The sequence below is a fragment of the Lepisosteus oculatus genome, unplaced genomic scaffold (genome assembly GCF_040954835.1).
Source record: "Lepisosteus oculatus isolate fLepOcu1 unplaced genomic scaffold, fLepOcu1.hap2 HAP2_SCAFFOLD_40, whole genome shotgun sequence".
Classification (NCBI taxonomy): Eukaryota; Metazoa; Chordata; class Actinopteri; order Semionotiformes; family Lepisosteidae; genus Lepisosteus; species Lepisosteus oculatus.
The window spans coordinates 1,949,981-1,972,271 of NW_027167934.1; the positions used below are offsets into that span (position 1 = coordinate 1,949,981).

General features: G+C 43.7%; 6 non-coding genes across 6 annotated transcripts; 3 read left to right on the top strand and 3 right to left on the bottom strand.

Moving 5' to 3' along the window:
• Positions 1–3: 3 nt before the first annotated feature.
• trnae-uuc (transfer RNA glutamic acid (anticodon UUC)) lies at positions 4–75 on the bottom strand. Its single transcript has one exon. It is a non-coding gene; the product is annotated as a tRNA-Glu (tRNA).
• Positions 76–276: 201 nt separating this feature from the next.
• On the top strand, positions 277–348 carry trnah-gug (transfer RNA histidin (anticodon GUG)). The gene has a single exon. It is a non-coding gene; the product is annotated as a tRNA-His (tRNA).
• Positions 349–1,006: 658 nt separating this feature from the next.
• Positions 1,007–1,088, bottom strand: trnal-caa (transfer RNA leucine (anticodon CAA)). The gene has a single exon. It is a non-coding gene; the product is annotated as a tRNA-Leu (tRNA).
• A 4,905-nt stretch (positions 1,089–5,993) lies between these two features.
• On the bottom strand, positions 5,994–6,067 carry trnai-aau (transfer RNA isoleucine (anticodon AAU)). Its single transcript has one exon. It is a non-coding gene; the product is annotated as a tRNA-Ile (tRNA).
• A 5,628-nt stretch (positions 6,068–11,695) lies between these two features.
• On the top strand, positions 11,696–11,767 carry trnag-ucc (transfer RNA glycine (anticodon UCC)). The gene has a single exon. It is a non-coding gene; the product is annotated as a tRNA-Gly (tRNA).
• A 1,169-nt stretch (positions 11,768–12,936) lies between these two features.
• On the top strand, positions 12,937–13,010 carry trnat-agu (transfer RNA threonine (anticodon AGU)). Its single transcript has one exon. It is a non-coding gene; the product is annotated as a tRNA-Thr (tRNA).
• Positions 13,011–22,291: the final 9,281 nt, after the last annotated feature.

The window sequence follows — 22,291 nt, forward strand, 5'->3', positions numbered from 1 at the left end:
ACGTTCCCATACCAGGAGTCGAACCCGCGCCGCCTGGGTGAAAACCAGGAATCCTAACCGCTAGACCATATGGGAGTGCACAACCCTGCTGTTCCGGGCATCATGCAAGCAAACTACATAAATATGAGAAAACACGCAAGAGAGTTGTCACTCAGAGTGTCGAAGGGTCGATGTATACTGGGGCTCAGTTGAAATGCAACGTCAGGACTTTTCCGAATTATGTCACACGAAAAGAGCACAGCCTTTTCCGCCCTGCCACGTGTGTATCGGTAACTCGCCGTGATCGTATAGTGGTCAGTACTTTGCGTTGTGGCCGCAACAACCCCGGTTCGAATCCGGGTCACGGCAGAATAGGGGCGTCTGCTTTTACTACTTGCACGAATGAAGGCAAAAAAAAAGCCAATTGATGTGAACGAACGGCGCTTTACAGAGGAGTACTGCCTGACTGGATCGTTGATGAACGACAGAGACCACTCCGACCTCTTCTCGGGTTTCTTCAATGACTTACTAAGGATCTTCTTCACATTCGCCCATGCAGGGGAAGCCAGTTACACCAAAGCAAACGCAGGAAAGTGCAATTCAAGCAGAGACCAGGAGGGACTTGTTTACACCGAGAGTGGTCGGAGAATGGAACAATGCGCCCAGTCCTGTTGCTGGAGCCGATTCTTGATGAGATCTTGGGCTCACTAAGAAGCCCCCGCTGGATGCTAATCTTTCTGTTGTTCTTGCAGGTCCTGCGCTGCTTTTGAGCCGACAGAGCTCGTCCTGATCTGTCGGCACAGCCCAATTGCAAATGATCGGCTCCGCATACAGAAGGAACGTGCGTTTGGTACAAGAGTGCATGAAGGCACCGGAAATAGAGGTGCGAACGCAAAATGTGTGGTTATCTGAAGAATTTATTTCCATGACAGCAGAGCCAAGCGATTTAGCGTTCTTATAGTACCAGGAAAGGAGAAGCAGCACTTCGCCTTTGCCGCGCAGGCACAAGGCGACATGCGGCAGATGCCGTAGTCGGCAGGATTTAAATCTGCGCGGGGAGTCCCCAACGGATTTTGAATCCATCGCCTTAACCACTCGGCCACGACTACAGCGAACTTGCCGCCGCCGCATTCTTCCTATAATCTAACACGGAGTGCGAGGTGGCTGAGGAAACGTTTTCAAAGTCGCTCTCCGTTAAAAAAAAAACCTTTCACAAAATACGTGCCGGCAGACAGACACGCCTCAGAGGGTTTAAGGCTGGCTTCACGTTCAAATGATAAAGTCTCCCCGTCTGGATGTCAAAATGCAACTTTGGCAGACAGAAAAACATCAACAAACCACAAATGTGGACAAGGATTTTACAAGCTGCACCACACTGCACTTTCAAAAGCATTTACATTCGTGTTAGACGCAGGAATTGCCTTTGATTTGCGCGCTTACGAACGCCATGGAAAACGAAACAAAACAAGAGCCCTCAGCTCCTGCACTTGATTATAATGCCATTACGTGTCGAAGCAGTAATTTACGTAATTTACTGCCTGAAAAAAAAAAAACAGTAAAATGTTTGAGTGCCTATAGAGTTTCTATTTTTATTTTCTTGAGAAAAGTTGATACCATTTCCTGGACACCCCGTCCCCCATCAGTGCGCGGTGCCCGGGGAAAAATCTGTAGGGGGGCGTCTGAAATTCTGAGGGGGGGGGGTGATATTTCGGTTAAAACGGAGCTGTACGGTGCAGCTACCCAAATGAAATCTCGCAGCTATGCCATTGATTAGTGCTTCATGATAGAAGATAACGACTAGCAATCTGGTATTTGCGATGAAGTTCAGTTTCACATTTTTCGTCACTCTCACGGTTTGTATTGCCTGGAGCGAAAAGTACCATAAGCGTTCATTTTTGCAGCTACATGGACGTTCTGAATCGTTAAGAAAAAAATGTTGTAAAACCAACAGAAAGCACAGACTGCTATAACTAGTCCTAGTTATATAAAGATTTTAAGTATAATGATAAACTACTGCAAGGAATCGGTCCACCTGAGCAAACAGGATCGTAATGTTGACACTCAATAACGACACTGATATGTGCAGTTCCTGGACGGATAGCCCTCCTGCCCATCAAACAGACTGAGTGACTGTTCGTGTCATTTAGTGTTGTCTGACCATTGACAAAGTACAACTATTTTTTTAGGGCGCAAATTAAGTTAGGTAAATCTTTTTGCCCAAAACTGAAGGGGCGACACTCCTCCCTCCCCCCGTGATGCCAGGCCTGTCCCCATCCTATTCCATAATGTCATTATATATAATACCATACAACAGTACGATCCTTACTAACTGCATGCGTTAAAATTGCACATCAGCACATAGCAGGGGGCACATAGCCGCGATGTATTATCAATGTTAAATTTCAACCATAATATCGACAACATTAATAAACGCATACGTTGAGAAAATATCGAACCCAGCATATTTTCCGGTTATATACCACAATGCATTGCTAGTATTCGTTGGTCACCATTTTGGACACGTTTTTCAAACGTAGAAGTATATCCGCAAATATCTCAGCAATCCTCTTTTGACGAGTAAGTATGAACAATAATAATACTATCTGAATACACACAGATCTTTCTTAATATTATTTTGATTAAAATAGTACGTGAATAAGCAAAAAATGGCACATAAAAATAGTGTGAATGGGGAAGATGGCACAAAATCGTTTTGCCATTTCTCTATTCTTATTCTATGTTGTACTTTCAAACTTTAGGTACTCTTTAATTAGGACAGACTTTATTGCTCAACTGCTATGATGCAAGCCAAATTTTATACATTTATTTCAGCTTTGAGCTTTCAGCTTTGACCAACCTTGAACTCACCGGCCGTGGTTAACGCGTGTTGGATTTTAACGGGCTCTGTGTGTTCGATGTACATAAGCCACTGATGCTGGGTGTAGAAAATCGTTTTTGCTGGTGGTGGTAATTGTCATGGGGTAGCAACGCTATCGTCTCTTCCTGTAAAAACATAAGTCTGAACATGGCCATGCAGACACTAGCGATGGTCACAAACTGAAAGGGGTCGATGCACACAACGCAGGCGGCCCCTGACTCAGTCACGCGTGTCTGTCTGGTCATATTCATGACCTCGTCCCAAAACCTGACACAGCCTTCTCTTAGAATTGCCACATCCAGCTGGCAGTAACGTTTCAACTCTCTCTGTAAGTTAAACACACTTCCCTTGCATTCTTCATACCAAACCAAAAACTCGGCTTTCTCCCTCTGCAGCATGTAGTTAACGCCGTAAAGTTCTGGCGGCGGCATCGGGCTGACATAATTTTGGTTTTCTGAAGTGTTCATCAAGTGTGGAAAATGACCCTTACCCCCGGGGAACCCCATGGCGGCCGACAGTTTGCTTAATTTCATAGGTAGAAAGTTTAAAGAATCGATAAATCTGATGTTCAGAGCTTTTACGGTCATACACATTATCTTACCACCCTGATTAATTAGTTCAACGTCCATCTTTTCATCTTACAACTGTCTGATTACTAGGTAATTGTCATATCCCTTGCCATTGTGCGATATGAATGTATGGATTTTGAAACGTCTATCGATAAATTTACACACAAAATCCTTTAGACAAGTTTCACCATAAAATTCCCAGCTTCGTTTATTGTTAATATGAAGGGCATGGATGTAATTTGGTATGTGTGTCCCCGTTTCTTGCATGCATTCAAAGTCGAAAAAAATGTACTTGTTTGAAATTTTGGGGTTGTCCAAAGGCAGTATGTAGCACAAATGTGTGTCAGGGGTGTCGATCACGTTGTTACAATGCGAGCACAGTTTCTCTTTACATTTGTGACTAGAGAGGTTATAAACCTCACATTTCTCACAAAAGACCCTGCGCTCACACTTACTAACACCCGTCGCTGCATTCCGAAAGTGTCTCGCCAAACATTGAGAGCTACGACAAAAGACCTTACAAGCCGGGCAATTCTGAATTTCTGCATCAATTTCGCAACACTGGGGATCTAAACAGGTTTTACAAGCTTTAACACAGGCGTGTGCATTCTTGTGGCTATACGCCGCATGGTAGTTAGTGCAAAAATATGCCGCCCCCACAAAAGCTTTAATATTTAAAACCCCATAAAAATGCTCTTCATGCAGTAGAACAAAAAGTATTTTAGAATTAGGTGGTGTGGGCCCCGTTGTAAAATATTTCCAATCACCCTGGTCGTGGTACAAAATTTTAATGACCACCTTTAAATGTTTTTCAAAAGCGGTAATGTCTGACAAACTAATTTTCTGATTCTCTGAAAAACCCAACTCTTTGTGCATTCGTTTAGCGCCCTGTAACATTTCCCCATTGGTACAACCTTCATTCAACAAACCGTACACACTCCCGGTGAAACACAGATTACCGCCCGTGTAATGTAAGTCGATAAGGTGCGCTTTTTTCTGAGCAATTACCCAGAACGGATTTAAATCTTCGACGGGCACCCCCCTGCATATTCCTAACTATCGTCACCACTAATCGGAGGCTGTCATCGGTGAGAATTTCTGTGTGGCTCTGTAAGAGGTCTGAGATGTGGCTTAAAAAATCAGCAGCATTTAATTCTCCGGGTTGTCTCCTGCGTGAGAACAAGGGTTTGTTAAAACCACCCGCAGTCAAACGCAGCTGTACAAAATCATTCGCCCCGATGTTTGGAGAAAGTTCATCCAATATTCTCTGGACTGCACCATGCACATGTTTAGTCATTTATCCCGGTGGGTCTTCGCCAGTGCACCATGAAATAGCATTATCAGGTAACGAAATCCAGAGGTTAGATCAGCATCTTCTTTAGAAAAAACGTCTAAGAGTCTAGCGGCGTAAACCTGGATCAGTTTTGGAAACACTGAATGTACACTTGCTAAAGCGGCTCTTAGATTCTCTAAACCCCGCTTTTTATCCACCTCATTAGTGCCCACCTTTGATACTAACTGTGCAATATACCGCACTGAGTCTCCCACATCACCAAACACCAAGTCTTTAGGCGTGTTATTATTTCTCTCCGAAGGCTTGACACGTTTGGTTTTGATCAGCGTCTTAACAGCCGTCTCCGATGCAGTCACCACCTTAGGGTCCGACGTTTCCACCACACTTTTTTCACCGCTCGTCGATACAGCTGCTGTGTGAATAACGCCAATGCTCCATATCTCAAAATCAGAAAACTACACTGTGATAAAAATAAAAGACTTTTCAACACAACAATCAATTAAATCTAAATGGTCAAAATCAGAAAACTATGATAACTATGATAAAAACGCCACATATGTGGCACATCTTACACAAAGGGCTGCGGGTGAATGGAAAAAGTTACCCGGACATGTTGTTACACCGGTTTCCTTTAAGACTGTGGTGGTGCTACTGGGGTAAGCGGCATGGTTAACGGCATACAGACCCCTGGCACAGACCACTTGTGCCAGGGGTCTGTATGCCATTCCCAAAATCCACCTGCTGGATTTTGGGAACTTCAGGACGAGTGGGAATTTTCTCCTATCTGTCAATTCTGTTTTGTTTTGGAGACTCTTGGCTGCCTATGTTGTACAGTGCAGCGTGAAGGAAACATTTTCCAAAACTGTCAGCTCAAAAGTTGTAAGAAAACCTCTCCAGCTGCTTTAACTCTCTTCATTTTTGTCATTTAATGTGACACTCGATGTATAACTGGAGCCTCACATATGCAAATGGTGAGGCTCCAGTTCGACACCCAGTTCGACACCACTTTACAGTATCTGACAAAAGCATGGCAGACTGTGCCATGACCGGCAGATAACTTCCGCTTATTTTGACCATATTAAACATTGGAAAACCTCCCACTTGCATTTGTGACACTTGATTTTGGCTCCACCTAAGACACTCTTAAATCTTCAAACACTTTTCTCTTCTCCCGCAACACTTTTGTCTGTCGGCACTATGTGGCAGCGTTGCATGACAACCCCTCACCACGGAAAGGAACCTAACAGCTTTGGTAAGAGAGGAGAAAAGGACCTGGCCAGTACGGGGCTCGAACCCGTGACCTTGGCGTTATTAGCACCACGCTCTAACCAGCTGAGCTAACCGGCCTCACGACAGTAATCCTCTCTGTGCTGCAAAAAATCGATCTCAGGGAATTTCTTTTGCCCTCCTTTGAATAGAAAGCCGTGTAATTCAGTGTACGGGCTTTCTCGTGCAGTTTCATGGTTCTTGTAACCCAAATCCTACACTGGCCTGAAGTGCCCCCCCATTTCACAGCATTTTTCAGCTGATTTAAAATGTACCTAAAGGAGAAGCATTATTGAAGACCATCAATTACCAAAAGCTTTTGTCAAAGGTTTTGGTGGTCATTTTTAATGACCACAGAGCGCTGTGATCTCGGTTTTACATCTCATCCAAAAGACAGCGCCCTCTTACAACACAGCATCTCCGTCACTATACTGGGGCACTGGGACCCGCACAGACCTCAGGGTGAGCGCCCCCCCCCGCCGGCACCATTAACACCGCTTCCAGCTGAAAGCTTTGTTTTTTCCTGTAGCTCACCCTCATCCGGGTACTGACCTGACTCACATCTGCTTAGCTTCAGTGGGATTTCAATTGCATGTTGCAAGGGGATGCAAGTGATGGAGCCGTTCGCTGCAAAAGCCACTGTATTAGCCAGGAATCGAACCCGAGCCTCCCGCGTGGCAGGCGAGAATTCTACCACTGAACCACCAATGCTTAGTGCCTGGGCCTTCAAAAAAGACGCTTTTTTGGTGCTCTGTGCAAAACGCGTCGACATCTGCTTCCAGCTGCAAAATGCCATTCACGGACGCTGAAGAATTTATTTCCAAGGCAGCGGGTACAAGCGATTGGGTGTTTTAAAACCACCGGAAACAGCAAAGAGGTGCGCTTCTTTGCTTGCGCCGGAACACACCAACTGGAGGCGGACAACGTAGTCGGCAGGATTCGAGCCTGCGCGGGGAGACCCCAACGGATTTCTAGTCCATCGCCTTAACCACTCGGCCACGACTACAGCAAGCCCCGCTGCCGCTGCGTTCTTGCTACAATCTTACCTGGATCGCGAGGCGCCGGCGGAAGCCTATTTCAAAGTCGTTCTCCGTTTCAAAAAAACATTTCCACAATACAAGCCTTGCAGACAGACACGCCTCAGAGGACTTAAGGGTGGCTTCATGTCGGAATGATAAAGTCTCCCCGTCCGGACATGAAAATGCCACTTTGTTACACACAAAAAAAGAATCAACAACAGAGAAATGCCCACAAGCATTTGAAAAGCCGCACCACGTCGCACTTGAAATAGCTCTTACATTAGTGGTAGATGCAGGAATCGCCTTTTTATTTACGCTCTTACCAACGCGATGGAAAGCAAAACAAAGCAAAGCAGAGCAAAACAAAACGAACAAACGAAAACCCTCACGTCCCGCACTCGCATATAACGCCGTTACGTGCCCAAGCGGTATTGTACGTCATCGTAGCACTGCACCCCGGGGCGTACGGTATAAGGGAACGAGCACACGCCATGAATCGCCTCGAATCGCTCCCTACAGCTGTAAGGCGCCTTGAAGCGTGCACCCCCAACGTTCTTCTTTGCGCATCTGTGAAAGGTAAACTCTTGAGCAAACTCTGAACCAGCTCTAAGGAAACTAATCCGATTAGACGTTACTTTGACTCATCCTTTAAGGGACCCTTGTTAATTGGAGAAATCAATGATTTCGAATGAATTCTGTATGCGTTAAAAGACAGCTATACACAGAAAACATGCAGGACACTGCTCATGATGTTTCCCGAGCCGAAACACAGTGCGTTTTTCCAAGCCATTTGACAAAGCCCGCCCACTGAAAACTGCAGCAGATCGTGTAAAGGCGTTCAACTTTGTAACTACTGCACGCACAGGAAGCAGAATAAATTCCTCTTTTCAAACTGTCAAAGGTTTGCTGCAGGACATCGCACAATCTCTTTTGAACGGGGACAAACGATTTCTTATGGGGCGCAGTAAGTACAGACGTTTATAAAGCTCCACTCATGCCGACGATGCAGCATGAAGAAGCGCAACCTAACGTTTGACAGACAAAAGCCGGGCGCCGCTACGAGCAATATGAAATCAAACTGACAGCACACGGCGTTTCGCGCTGACTCAAAAGTGATCTCGACAGACGCTGTTCTCTGCATAACGCTGAAAGAGCTAAAGAGCGTTTCTGTTGAGACGTAACCCAGTGGGCAAAAGACGTATAATATACGTCTATTAAACGCATACCTTAGACGTCTAAATGTGGTCTACAATTCGTCTAGAATGAAATTCTAATGTACGTCTAAAGTTATACGTCTATGTTTAGACGTTCATTATACATAAATGGTTGGAGTTCTATTATACGGATAAATTTAGAGGACTATTATACATATATGGTTGGAGTTCCGGATAACTTTAGAGGTCTATTATACGGATAACTTTAGAGGACTATTATACGTATATGGTTAGAGGTCTATTATACGTATAACTTTAGAGGTCTATTATACGTATATGGTTAGAGGTCTATTATACGTATAACTTTAGAGGTCTATTATACGTATATGGTTAGAGGTCTATTATACGGATAACTTTAGAGGTCTATTATACGTATATGGTTAGAGGTCTTTTATACGGATAACTTTAGAGGTCTATTATACGTATAACTTTAGAGGTCTATTATACGTATATGGGTAGAGGTCTATTATACATCAAAGATAGATTTTATAGGTGTAGAAACAAGTAAACCAAGCCAATGATTAGGTTTAGAAATTTATTCTGAAAATACACATTCACACCTGAAACATATGTATTTCAAATTATACATTGTATACAATCAATCAACAATCAACATATGGGCAATAATCATAAAAAACACAACTAGTCTTAAACTTCAGCTACAAATTCTGGTAACATGGCAATATACAGTATAGTAATGACAAACACAAAACTAATTACATTAACACACTAACTCAAAACCACATTTTGATTCAAATATACATTTTAAAATGTACAACTTCTATATTTCCAAGAAAAAAAAATATTACAATGGAAGTTAAGACGATTTTTGTCCACTATTTGCAAACCCTGTCTAATTGTCCTGTTAGAACCAAAAACCTATTATTTTCAGAGTCCAGATCTCCTGGCCCCCTGCCTTGCATATGCATTCTTCAAGTAACACATTGCGTGCTCCTTTATTTCTTTTTCTGTTGATGTAGGGTGGGACTTCAGCACCGCAGCTAGGAGAAAATTATATAATATTACTTCCCAAATAAATGATGATTAATATCTTCTTTAGTATAATCTAAAAAATGAACGGTTTACTAAGCTCAAAGCTGAAATAAATGTATAAAATTTGGCTTGCATCATAGCAGTTGAGCAATAAAGTCTGTCCTAATTAAAGAGTACCCAAAGTTTGAAAGTACAACATAGAATAAGAATAAGAGAAATGGCAAAACGATTTTGTGTCATCTTCCCCATTCACACTATTTTATGTGCCATTTTTTTGCTTATTCACATACTATTTTAATCAAAATAATATTAAGAAAGATCTGTATGTATTCAGATAGTATTATTATTGTTCATACTTACTCGTCAAAAGAGGATTGCTGAGATATTTGCGGATATACTTCTACGTTTGAAAAACGTGTCCAAAATGGTGACCAACGAATACTAGCAATGCATTGTGGTATATAACCGGAAAATATGCTGGGTTCGATATTTTCTCAACGTATGCTTTTATTAATGTTGTCGATATTATGGTTGAAATTTAACATTGATAATACATCGCGGCTATGTGCCCCCTGCTATGAGCTGATGTGCAATTTTAACGCATGCAGTTAGTAAGGATCGGTCACTGTTGTATGGTATTATATATAATGACATTATGGAATAGGATGGGGACAGGCCTGGCATCACGGGGGGAGGGGGGAATGTCGCCCCTTCAGTTTTGGGCAAAAAGTTTTACCTAACTTAATTTGCGCCCTAAAAAAATAGTTGTACTTTGTCAATGGTCAGACAACACTAAATGACACGAACAGTCACTCAGTCTGTTTGATGGGCAGGAGGGCTATCCGTCCAGGAACTGCACATATTATTGAGTGTCAACATTACGATCCTGTTTGCTCAGGTGGACCGATTCCTTGCAGTAGTTTATCATTATACTTAAAATCGTTATATAACTAGGACTAGTTATAGCAGTCTGTGCTTTCTGTTGGTTTTACAACATTTTTTTCTTAACGATTCAGAACGTCCATGTAGCTGCAAAAATGAACACTTATGGTACTTTTCGCTCCAGGCAATACAAACCGTGAGAGTGACGAAAAATGTGAAACTGAACTTCATCGCAAATACCAGATTGCTAGTCGTTATCTTCTATCATGAAGCACTAATCAATGGCATAGCTGCGAGATTTCATTTGGGTAGCTGCACCGTACAGCTCCGTTTCAACTGAAATATCACTCCCCCCTCAGAATTTCAGACGCCCCCCTACAGATTTTTCCTCGGGCACCGCACACTGATGGGGGACGGGGTGTCCAGGAAATGGTATCAACTTTTGTCAAGAAAATAAAAATAGAAACTCTATAGGCACTCAAACATTTTACTGTTTTTTTTCAGGCAGGTGGCAAGACCCCCTCAGCAAAACCCTTGTATGCCAAGCTGTGGGCATTGATTCGTCGAATATACGTATATTTACGGCGAAATTACGGCTATACGTATATATACGTCGCCTCGACGTATAATCAACGTCGAATTGCAACCGTAAAATCGACGACATGAATAAACGCATATATAACGTCGAAAACACATCTAACACAGTGCCTGAGGCTTTTTACTGTATGTATCGTGTGCCGCAACTAGGAGTATACGGCACTCTGCACAGTGTACGAAGTAAATTATTTTCGCAGTAATTAATTTATTATATTTACTATATTTATTATACACATGTAAATTAATTGCTATACTGTATTATAATACAGTTCACCAAGAGGACGGCGAGGGACATGCTGTGGCGAGCGGCGAGGGGGAATGAGTATTTGAATGGGAACAAACTGAGGTTTGCAGAGGACCTGTCTGCTGCGGACAGGAGTACCAGGAACCAGCTGTGGCCCCAGGTTGAAGCTGCCAGAAGAGAGGGGAGGAGAGCCTACTTTGTGGGAGCGAGGGCCTTTGTGGACGGGAAGGAGATTTGCTCCCAGTGACTGCTCAGTTAATGATTGTTTGGTTTTATTTGTTATACCAGTATATACTAGTGTTTCTTTAGTGTTAGTTTGGAATGGTGTAGTTAAGTTTTAAGGACTGTTATAGTTCTGGTTCTTTGAAAAACTCAATAGTTTAGACAGTCTTAGAGTTAGTTATTTGCTTTTGTGTATGTCTTTTTCATGAATGCCAGAGGTACTCGAAATGTTGTTAAAAGAAAAACTGTGTGCTGAGTTTTATTTTTTACAGGAAACGCATGCATGTTGAAACTAAAGTTTATAAATAATTGAGAAATATTAAAGCAAGGAAAATATGATACGTGTAAAATATACAATTTGATCACATAATTACTTAATTACCTCTGGTAGTTAAATGCTTTTTTCTGCTGCATTTTTTTTCTCTTGTACATGACTCTGATCCTCTTGTTGTATTTGTATTTGTAAATTCTATGTTTAATAAAAAAAAATTAAAAAAAAGCATTCTCTGGTGGTGTCCTGCAGACTTCCTGTGGGCATGCGTTGGTGGTATAGTGGTGAGCATAGCTGCCTTCCAAGCAGTTGACCCGGGTTCGATTCCCGGCCAACGCAGTGGTGAATGTTTTCAAATGCCATCATGAGCCTTGGATTGTGACTAGCGAAGCCTTTTGAAAGAGCTAAAGCACTGAAAAACGGAATTGAGGGAGAATCTTACAGGGGATTCTGAGTGGTGTCTGCATACACGCAGTCCGATATGGGTGCTGAAAGCTTGAGCTACTCTCAATGTCATGCTGGCTTTCCCCGGAGTAAATCTGTTACATTGAAAGAATGCTTCTTGCAGGTTCAAAAAGGGACCCTTGTTAATTGGAGAAATCAATGATTTCAAATGAATTCTGTATGCGTTAAAAGACAGCTATACACAGAAAACATGCAGGACACTGCTCATGAGTGTGGAGTTCAGCCGAAACACAGTGCGTTTTTTCAAGCCATCTGACAAAGCCCGCCCACTGAAAACTGCAGCAGATCGTGTAAAGACGTTCAACTTTGTAACTACTGCACGCACAGGAAGCAGAATAAATTCCTCTTTTCAAACTGTCAAAGGTTTGCTTTGCGAACGCCGCAGGACATCGCACAATCTCTTTTGAACAGGGACAAACGATTTCTTATGGGGCGCAGTAAGTACTGTTACTGTCACTGCTCGATACCGACGTTGGCCTACTATACCATGTTCAGCCACCGCTAGAAAATGTACAGCTCTAGCACCGGAGCAAGCAAAAGGAGGGCCGACGTCGAACAGGCACATGTGTCGGACATGGAGAGCGACGAGAATGAGATTTGAACCCGTGACTGCAGAGCACAATAAATTAGCAGTCCATCACCTTAACCACTCAGCCACCTTGTCGACGAAACTGGGCTGTCCGGACATGGGTTGGCGCGCTCCAGATGATCTTTTTCTTTTTTTTCCCTCGTACTCGAGGGTCATTTTCCTGTTCCACATGTGATTTCAACATTTTCCTTGGGAGATGTCAAGCCAGCAAGCCACTGCTGTGGTTCAGTGGCCAGTGTGGAGTTCAGTGGCCCTGTTGTACACAGAAAGCACATTGAGCTCCTTGGACATGAAAAGTTCCAGATAAAAGCCATTTGTCATCCTTTCTCTTGGTGTCGATGTTGCTATTGTATGTAAAGGTGGCAACTTGCTCAGCAAGCAGGCAGAGCACACACCGAATGCAGATGTGTCTGAGTGGTGTGTCCAAGTGGCTGCAAAAGGACAGCACTCCCGGGGCGCCGTGGCTTAGTTGGTTAAAGCGCCTGCCTAGTAAACAGAAGATCCTGGGTTCGAATCCCAGCGGTGCCTTCTTTGTTGTGTCTTCTCGAACAGAACTGGTCCTTACAGACAACCGCCTACGGCTAGACTTAATTAAATGCAAGTATTCATTTCCTGTCTTTAACGCGACTTGTTTTTCTTAAAATGGATGCAACTTGCAAAACATGAAATACAAGCCTTGCTAATCAGCGCTAGCGGCTGGCAAAAAAAAAAGAAGTCAGCAATGTTTTTTTTCTTTAACCTTAACCCTGCTAATGGAGAAGAGTTAAACGACCGAGTCTATGCAGCTTAAACGATGCGCAAGTCGGGTTCTTAGCTGAAAGGGTGGTAAATCACACTCACCCCAGTCCTTAATCTTTTAAAGAGGATACAAAATTGAACCTAGTCGCCACATCACATACATCCTGTTCAATGATAAAAAGGTAACATCTATCCTCGCTCCAGAGTAAATCTCACGTTGAGGGCATCTTTTTTTTCACTTTACCGTGAGTCGGGCTCGGCTGCACAGAGGAGAGAGCAGACCAATGAGGTCACAGGGACAGGGGAGTCACACGCTGGCGGTTTGAATACGCGGAAGATCACTGAGGGATCCACAGTATGTGGACCCTCCGTTCGCCATCAGTCCGCACTCCGGACTCTGAATCCTGCCATCTGAGTTAAGATCTCAGCGGAACCTGAGGCACAGTTCCTTCTTAAAACGTAATCTGGTGAGCATTTCTAGAATCGCACTTGTATAGATGCAGCCTTTAATGTGTTGCTAGGTTAAAATTGATGACTTCTTGTATTTCAGTAGGCAACTGCCCTCTTGATTTTGGATTTAATCTCTTTATTACAGGGGCGCTTTTATGAAGACAGAGTCATGTTCAGGTACTTTGTTTGATGGAGGAAGCTTATTTCGGACTCTGTGATCTGCTCACCTGGAAAGGTCTGCTGTACTACTACAAGAGAGAAGTAGAGTCTGGAAGAAGGGACAATTTTATGATGCTTTGGAAGATAATGTTTTTTTTTTCTTATACTGAAAATGAAAAGTAGTTGTTTCTATATGGACTCAGTCTTTGGAATTTGTATATTTATATATTTCAGTGAACCCTCAGCCATTCCTTCTGTATTGTAATTCAATTTCTCTTTTAAAATTCCTTCCCCACTTCTAGGACCTGCAGTTGCTGAACTCCACAATGGCTTCTATTGGAAAGTCTGTGACTGAGACCAAGTAAGTGTTCACTTTTTTATGAAACCATTATTTATTTTGGAGCAATGAGCAATTCTTATATAAATGCAATAAAATCATTATGCTCAAACTATGAGAGAGAATTTTAAGGATAATTTAAGAAATCAGTCTTAGCTTGTTTCTATACACAGATGGTATTATTTATTTTCAAAGGAAACCCGCGAGGATTCCCCTGGTGTGCAAGATGTGCCTGAATACTTTTGATCAGCTTCCTGCTCACTTCAAGAGAGCGTGTATGAAGCATGCCACGGCAGAAGAGATCGGGATGGCCTCTCAACAGACGAGGGAGTACATGATGAATCACCTGAAGAACGGGGTCATTGTGGATTACCACAGAATAGAGATCAAAGGACACTTTGTGGGCTTGAAATACAAAGAAAATCTTGTTCTATGGTACAAGATAAATACAAAACTTAAGCTTTTATTTTAATTAGATTTATTTATAAAGCATAAGCAATCATTTATTACATTAATATATGTGAAAATAACATTTTAGTATCATACGTTTAGTATATTTAGTTCCTAATGCTGAAAGAAATGATCATAGAACATGACATCTAACCTTACCTGCGGTGTTTTTAATCCCTATTGCTCAATGCACGGTGAAAGCATTGCATACATATGTCTGACAATGAGGAATGGGCCCCTGAGACAGTCATTTGCCTGTTTCACAAATGATCGTATTTTACTAGAGATTCTGTTTGGGATTCAGATGTGCATTCTGACAGCAATCCCTTTCAATAAATGATACGTTCTGGATGAGGTCAAAGGTGTTGGAACACTGTATTTAGGATGTGTTTGCAGTGATTGTGTGTCTTCTGCTTCAACGCAGTGATATATAGACGTGCTCCTGTAATTTATTGGTACAAGCCCAGGGCAGTGAGCAGTCTGAGGATTTATTTCCAGACGGCATAGAGCAGTGAAGCAGTGAAGTAGTGCAACACACTGGATCATTATATTGTTAGAATCTATTCTACTTAAATTATTACATTATACACAATTTGAGTTCATTTTAAAAAGTAAAAGGTAATGAAAGGAATGCATTTTCGTAAGAAAGATAATACCGATATGCATGTGATAATCTTCCTTATATCATGTAGTGCGTCATTTGGACACTTTGTGGGATTGAAATACAAAGAAAACCATGTTATATGGTACAAGATAAATACAAAACTTAAGCTTTTATTTTAATTAGATTTGTTTATAAAGCATAAGCAATCATTTATTACATCGCTTCTTGAATTAAATCTTTTGACAAGAGGTAAGACTTCTATTTTACATTTAAACCCATGTTTAGCTGTGTTTTTTAGATTTAACTGAACCAATTTCTGTGTGTGATAATGTCCTTGAATTCTGACAACATCACACTAAATTACATGATATAAAACAGCTAATGTTTCTAGAGATAAAGTTTCTGGGATGCTTCTAATTACTTTTTATTACCAGGGACAGTTTAATTCACCTTGTACAGTACTGAAAGACCAAGATGCTTTTTTCTAAAGTTATTTAACATTTTATAGAACTTTGTCTACTATGGCAACATGATGAGCTTGGTGAAACTTGGAAAAATACTGCTTGGACACTTATCTTAAGATAAAGATAGGATAAAGGTTTATCTTTTGCACCTACCTGACCCCCAGGGAAGGTCAATGCTTTCTAAGTTGATGGTTCCCTACAGTAGACTGTACCTTATCTTCAAAGGTAATGTATATTGACCCAAATCAGTTTTGGACTCCAACCTACTGACGAAATGGAGCCTATCCTTTTTTCAGGATTTTAGCATCATACGTTTGGTATATTTAGTCCCTAATGATGAAAGAAATGATCATAGAACATTTGGACACTTTGTGGGCTTGAAATACAAAGAAAATCATGTTCTATGGTACAAGATAAATACAAAACTTAAGCTTTTATTTTAATTAGATTTATTTATAAAGCATAAGCAATCATTTATTACATTAATATATGTGTGTAGCGGCGAGGCTTATTAATAAGGCAGAATTAAGTGTTCTGAGCCTTTCCAAATGAGGCCCCATTTCTCTGTTCATCTCTGTGGTGCAGCCACAGAGAGACTATTCATGCAGGGTGATTTAAGGTCCTAGGACAGCTCCCAAAGGGGGATGCACTTAGCTAAGCCTTTCTATCATGATCAATGGTCATCCATTGGCGCCTATCTGTCTAGGGAGTGCCAGTTGGACATCTGGACTGCATTACTAAGTGTCAGGCCTAAGTGACTCATATCTCACCTTGATCAATCAATCAGGGACTGGTAGGGCCGAGTAACCCACGTGGGACTCTGATGCCCATGGAACTTTCAGCCAATCAATGAGCTGAAGTTCCTCCAGGTAAAAACAGGCAACACAGAGAGCCTGTGAGATTCAGTAAGATTCAGAAGGGAGGATTGAGAGGATTCTGTGGATGGTTTTCTTACATTATTTGGCGTCCCTGGGTGGGCGTGGCAAGACTGAAATGAGTCAACCAAGCGGAATAATTCAATATAAAACGCCGCGGATTTCATACACAACAATACGGTGTGCTGAAAGCCGAAAGAAAAAAAAGTTCCCCTTGCTCTTTAAGCAGTGCTTGATTGTTTTGTGATCTTTTGCGATCTACCGGGTTGATTGCATACTTGATCTTGTGGTTTTCATGGTAAAACTGTTTCGTACTTAAAAGTAATACTCTTTAAGTTTAACGATGGTTGCTAAAAGGTCTGAATTCGAGTCGCTATTAAGCACTCTCTCTAGCAGCGACAGGTCTGACCACGATCTCTTCCATATCTCCGTCAGCGGAGAAGCTAGAAGGATAAATCTCCATTCTCTGAGAGAGCTAGCGAAGGACATTTGACCCCGCAGTGTCAAAGAATAATATCGAGAGTTATATTCAGGACCTCAGGTATACCCTGCAGTATCTGCCAAACGCCACAGAACAGGAGAAAGTGTTTCTGGTCTGGAAAACTACCAGCAGAGCTGTACATGAGTGGATGGCTAGGCAGATGAAAGAAGTCTGTAATGATTTTGAGCAGCTTTGTCAAGCACTTATCGAAGAATACAGTGCGTTTATTGACCCGACTGCTGCGATAGCCGCCGCTCTTAACATTAAGCACAAGAGAGCAGAGTCCCCTCGCGAATATTACGAGAGACTTAGACGAACTTATTTTGCAGGGCGAAATGATGAGGGTTGCGAAGAGAACACACATTTCAAGGGTTTATTCATTGCGAATCTCCACCCGTCAGTCAGAAAGATGATCTTAATGCATACAGATGCACAGACCATGAAAATGACTGATATTAAGAGATTCGTGCAGAAAGCCTGGGAGTATGATGTCCAAAGTCGCTCTGAGCAAAAAGCTGTTAAAGTGACTGTGTTTGCCGTCAGAGCCAGCAGGGTTAATTCCCCCCTGCTCGAAGGAGCACAGGCTCCTGAGCTGGCTAAGCCCCGTTCCAAAGCATGCACACAGGACCACACCCAGCGTCCTAAGTGCCATGAGAACACCGGGGGAGGGAAAGGGCTAGATAAAGCTGAACAAAAGGATTCAGTAGCCACCCGCCTGGCCAGGCTTGAACAAGCTTTATTAGGACAGGGACAACCGCTCCCCAAGGCTGCCGGAAGCGTGAATGAGCTGATACTCTCCACTGGAGGAGGCGGAGACCCGCCCCCTCTCCCTCCCTCAGTCTATCTGATTGAGCAGAAGGGTTCCTGCCTGGATGAATTCAGCCACTCCCAAGTGAGTGCTGACTCCACCCCTGAAGTCACAGAGCAGGCAGTAAAACACAGAGGAAAAGCAAGAAGCTTTTACCTCAAGGCTGCCATGGGAGATGTCTTACACTGTGAGACACTGATTGACACTGAGGTTGAAAGGTGTTTGATGTCACACGGCAAGCTCAAACGGGTTGAAAAAGAAAAGGGCATGCGACTCAGAGAGGAACCTTTGGTGGATCACCAGAAAGGCAAAGTGTGGAAACAGGTCAAGGCTCCTAAGCCTTCTGTACAGAAGGAAAGGGGGGCCAAGAGGCAGACTGTGCTCACACAGTGCCCACCGAACACAGAAGCCTATGTGGAGATTCCTTCTGTTCCCTCTGGACAAGAAATAAAAATATTTCCTTGTTCCCCGGATATACAGGGAAGTCGTGTCCCGGCCAAGGTCCCAACAGCCTCCATGCCACAGGAGCGGTGCTCCAAGCAGCCGCCTGATCCACCAGGTAAAGCACACACCTTTTACATCCCTAAAGAGGAGCAGATCTCCCCACCTGGCGATGAAAAGGAGCTTTCCCTGTGCACCCTGGCACCCAAGAGGGGTCAGGAACACCACCCTGCAGTGGTGGAAGGGATCCAGATGGCAGGAGAGCAGGTTGGTGATGTAGCCCTCACCCTTAGCCCTGAGAGGTCCTCTATTAGTAAGGATCTGCTTGAGCAGCTGTCACAGGGCCACCGCCAGGTGCCCCTGGTGCAACATTCACAGGTTAGACAGGAGGTCCAGCTGGACGCTGAGACTACTGCGCTGTGGACACACCTGATCCCAGATGCCGATTCCCTCTGCTGTGACCCAGGGAACCTGCAGTCAGGTAACATTATTTCTCACAACTACCAGGTAGTGAGTGAGACTGACCTGATTGTTCCTGCCTCAACGGCAGGGTTGCCAACACACCCAGTCCCCCAGAAGGGACAGGGAATGAAAGCCGAGCCGGTTTTCTTACAGCCACCAGCTCAGTCTGTCAGTCTGAGTCTGACCAACAGTGGTTCAGCCAGACTGGAGCTGGATGGTCAAGTCACCCGCCTGCCAGTGCAGGACATCGCAAAGAGGGGTGTCAGAATCCCCGCCTGCACTGACATGGGCCTGGTGAGTGATAGTAAGTTCAAAGACAGTGAACTAGCTATCCCAGTGCTGGGGCAGCTCCCTGAACCCCTAGCAAGGGAAGGGGGGAGCGAGCAGGTGTCCTACACCCACGCCCAGCGAACGATTGTAAACATGCCGATAGAGGGATTCCTCAATCAGGAAGTGTGCAGGGTGGACCTGAACAGTGAGAATGGGGTAACAATCCCAGATCACTCAGGTGCTCCAGATGACCACTCAGCCGAGGGTCAGGCATGCTCTACCGCTGCACCACCCCCTGCAGGGTTCCTAGAGCACAGGCATGAACAAATCGAAAAAGCAGATGCCCTGGAAAAGGAGGAGCAGCATCAGCAGCTGCGTCAGATCTCCCCATATTTCCAGGATGTTGGTGCCCAAGATGCCACAGGGCATACTGAGAAAGACACCATGTACACGCTGCGCCAGCTTAGAAAGGCGACAGTCACTCAGAAGGAGATGACTGGGATCAGCCACCCGAAAAGACTTTTGGGAGGACTGATTGCTGCCGCCACTGTTGCACGTTTGCTTTTTTCTGGTAGGTTTGTGTGCTACTGGCACTCTCACCCTGACTGCCCCAAGAAGGCAGGGGTCAGAGATGCCGGAGGGTAGTGACAGACTGTATCGACAGCAGCAAAAGTTGGAAAGCTTAGGGAAAACCCTACAGGCAATTTCCTATGCAACAGGGTTAAACCTTATTCCCCAACCAGTGGACATGATTGTTGGTGTTATACAGTGGGTTTATGCTTGTGTGCAACAGGCCAGAATGTTGACACAAGACCTATTAAGGGAGCTTAGTGCCACTGTAGCTAGTCTAACCACGGCACGATTCCCAACCCACTTGATTCCACTCTTCTCAGTAGAGGAGTATGTGACATTAACCCCATCGCTCATAGCTCACCCAGAAGGCAATCCAAGATTGAATTTGGTTCCAAATCTTGAGATGGGTATGGCTACCAAAGCTATCCATTGGCTGTGTCTAAACGATTCACCAATGAAGGGTGTAAAGCTACTAACGAGCAGAGGGAGGTTAATGAACCCCATGAAGAGCAGGTAGGAAGTAAATGGCTGGTCAGCACACCACATTTAACTGACACTATGACTTGTGACAGGCATGATACAGCTACCACAATGCAGCTACCTAATCAAACAGTTTTCCTGCAAGTTCCCGAGGAGGCCATAGTACAGCATGGTAACTTAACACTGTACGGTCTGGAACCAGACAACATAAGACCAAACTTGAGGTCATGGATGCCTTCAGGTGCCACACTATTGAATTGGATAGAAATCCAAGAAACAGTAAGCCCTGAAGAGGTACAGGTAGTTAGTTTGCTTTAATGGAACAAACCTCCAAACCACCCAAGCAGATACCCAACACAGGTGTTGTGGTTTATCGCGGGGCTGGGAACAGGAACTGTTGTTATTGTAACACTGCTGCTGGGAAGCTGGATCATGACTGACAGTGTACTCTGAATGCTGTACTCTTGCATCAAAATGTAATCTGGGTAGCATGAATGAGTCAAAGGTAGCATGTCAAAAGAAAGGAAGTGATTTCTCCCCAAATATGTACTACAGAGGTATCAGATATTGACAGTGAACTTCCTGATCTGTAATTCCTAGACTTAGATAATGTCTCCTACCGTGTTTATACATACTCCAGATGTTATTCATCCTGTTTGTATCCAACGCTGGTTCCGGTATGAATTCTCGAGGAGTAATGTGGATATTTAAGATTAATGTTCTAATGGCAAGGGACATCACTTAACTCTGTTTTGTTTTGAAGGCAACAACGCCTCAGGACCTCATGACCTTCAAAAAGGGGGGATATGTAGCGGCGAGGCTTATTAATAAGGCAGAATTAAGTGTTCTGAGCCTTCCCAAATGAGGCCCCATTTCTCTGTTCATCTCTGTGGTGCAGCCACAGAGAAACTGTTCTGCAGGGTGATTTAAGGTCCTAGGACAGCTCCCAAAGGGGGATGCACTTAGCTAAGCCTGGCTATCATGATCAATGGTCATCCATTGGCGCCTATCTGTCTAGGGAGTGCCAGTTGGACATCTGGACTGCATTACTAAGTGTCAGGACTAAGTGACTCATATCTCACCTTGATCAATCAATCAGGGACTGGTAGGGCCGAGTAACCCACGTGGGACTCTGATGCCCATGGAACTTTCAGCCAATCAATGAGCTGAAGTTCCTCCAGGTAAAAACAGGCAACACAGAGAGCCTGTGAGATTCAGTAAGATTCAGAAGAGAGGATTCAGAGGATTCTGTGGACAATTCTAAAGGGAATTCAAAGGAGAATTCCAGGGCAGGACGGCCCAGGAGCAGAAGGCTCCCAAGGGCAGGACATTCTCGCAGCGCGCCTCCTGACCATCCTGAGACTCAGCCCGGACAACCACGGAACGGCCAGTGTGTACGAGTGCCAGAACTTTCCTTTGTTCTAAGAGTCTAGAGCGGAGGTTGCCAGAGAATAACCAGAGGATCCACCCGAGGTTAGCACCAGCAGCAGGCCTTTTGAACAGGTCGGAACTGTGGACAGCTGAATCACTATTCAGAACTAGCTCTTCATCAGAAACGAACCGGTCCTCTTCCTGACTTGCTGGGACCCACAGTCATCTTTTCTCCTGTGCACAAACTTTGCTAGTTAAAGCCAACAGTGAGCATCAGCAGTGCAGCGTCGCAAGCCGCACAGCACAGCCTGGCACGGAGCCAGAGAGCGCGGATTGGACAGCAACAGCCTGCAACTGTTTCTTTGTGCCCGCAGGAAGATCTGAATCCCCAAAGATTGGATGAGTATTCAACTTCAATGCATTACAGCTCGAGAATTCAATTGTTATCCCAACCAGTTGATATCAATTTAATTCCTAAGAGTTATGTACTTGTTTGAGTATCTAATGTAGAAGTTATAACCAAGTTCATTAACGAAACGGTCTTAATGAATGATATACTGAACGTATGTCCTCTTGATATGTGTAACACTTCGTAACTGACTGAATATATATCTTTTGTATTCTGATAACCCTCTTGATAAGATCTGTTAGGTTTACATGCATATTTTATGTATTAATAAATGTATCCTCGTGTATTAGTACCTGTGTGTGCGCGTTGTTTGAGTTATGTCACATGGTTGGATTCTAAAGCTATCAAAAGAATCAACTTTGTGATTTACTGCTACAATTAATAATTGTCTCAGTAAATGCCCAAACCCTACAGAACTGGTGCCTTCAGAGACCCCC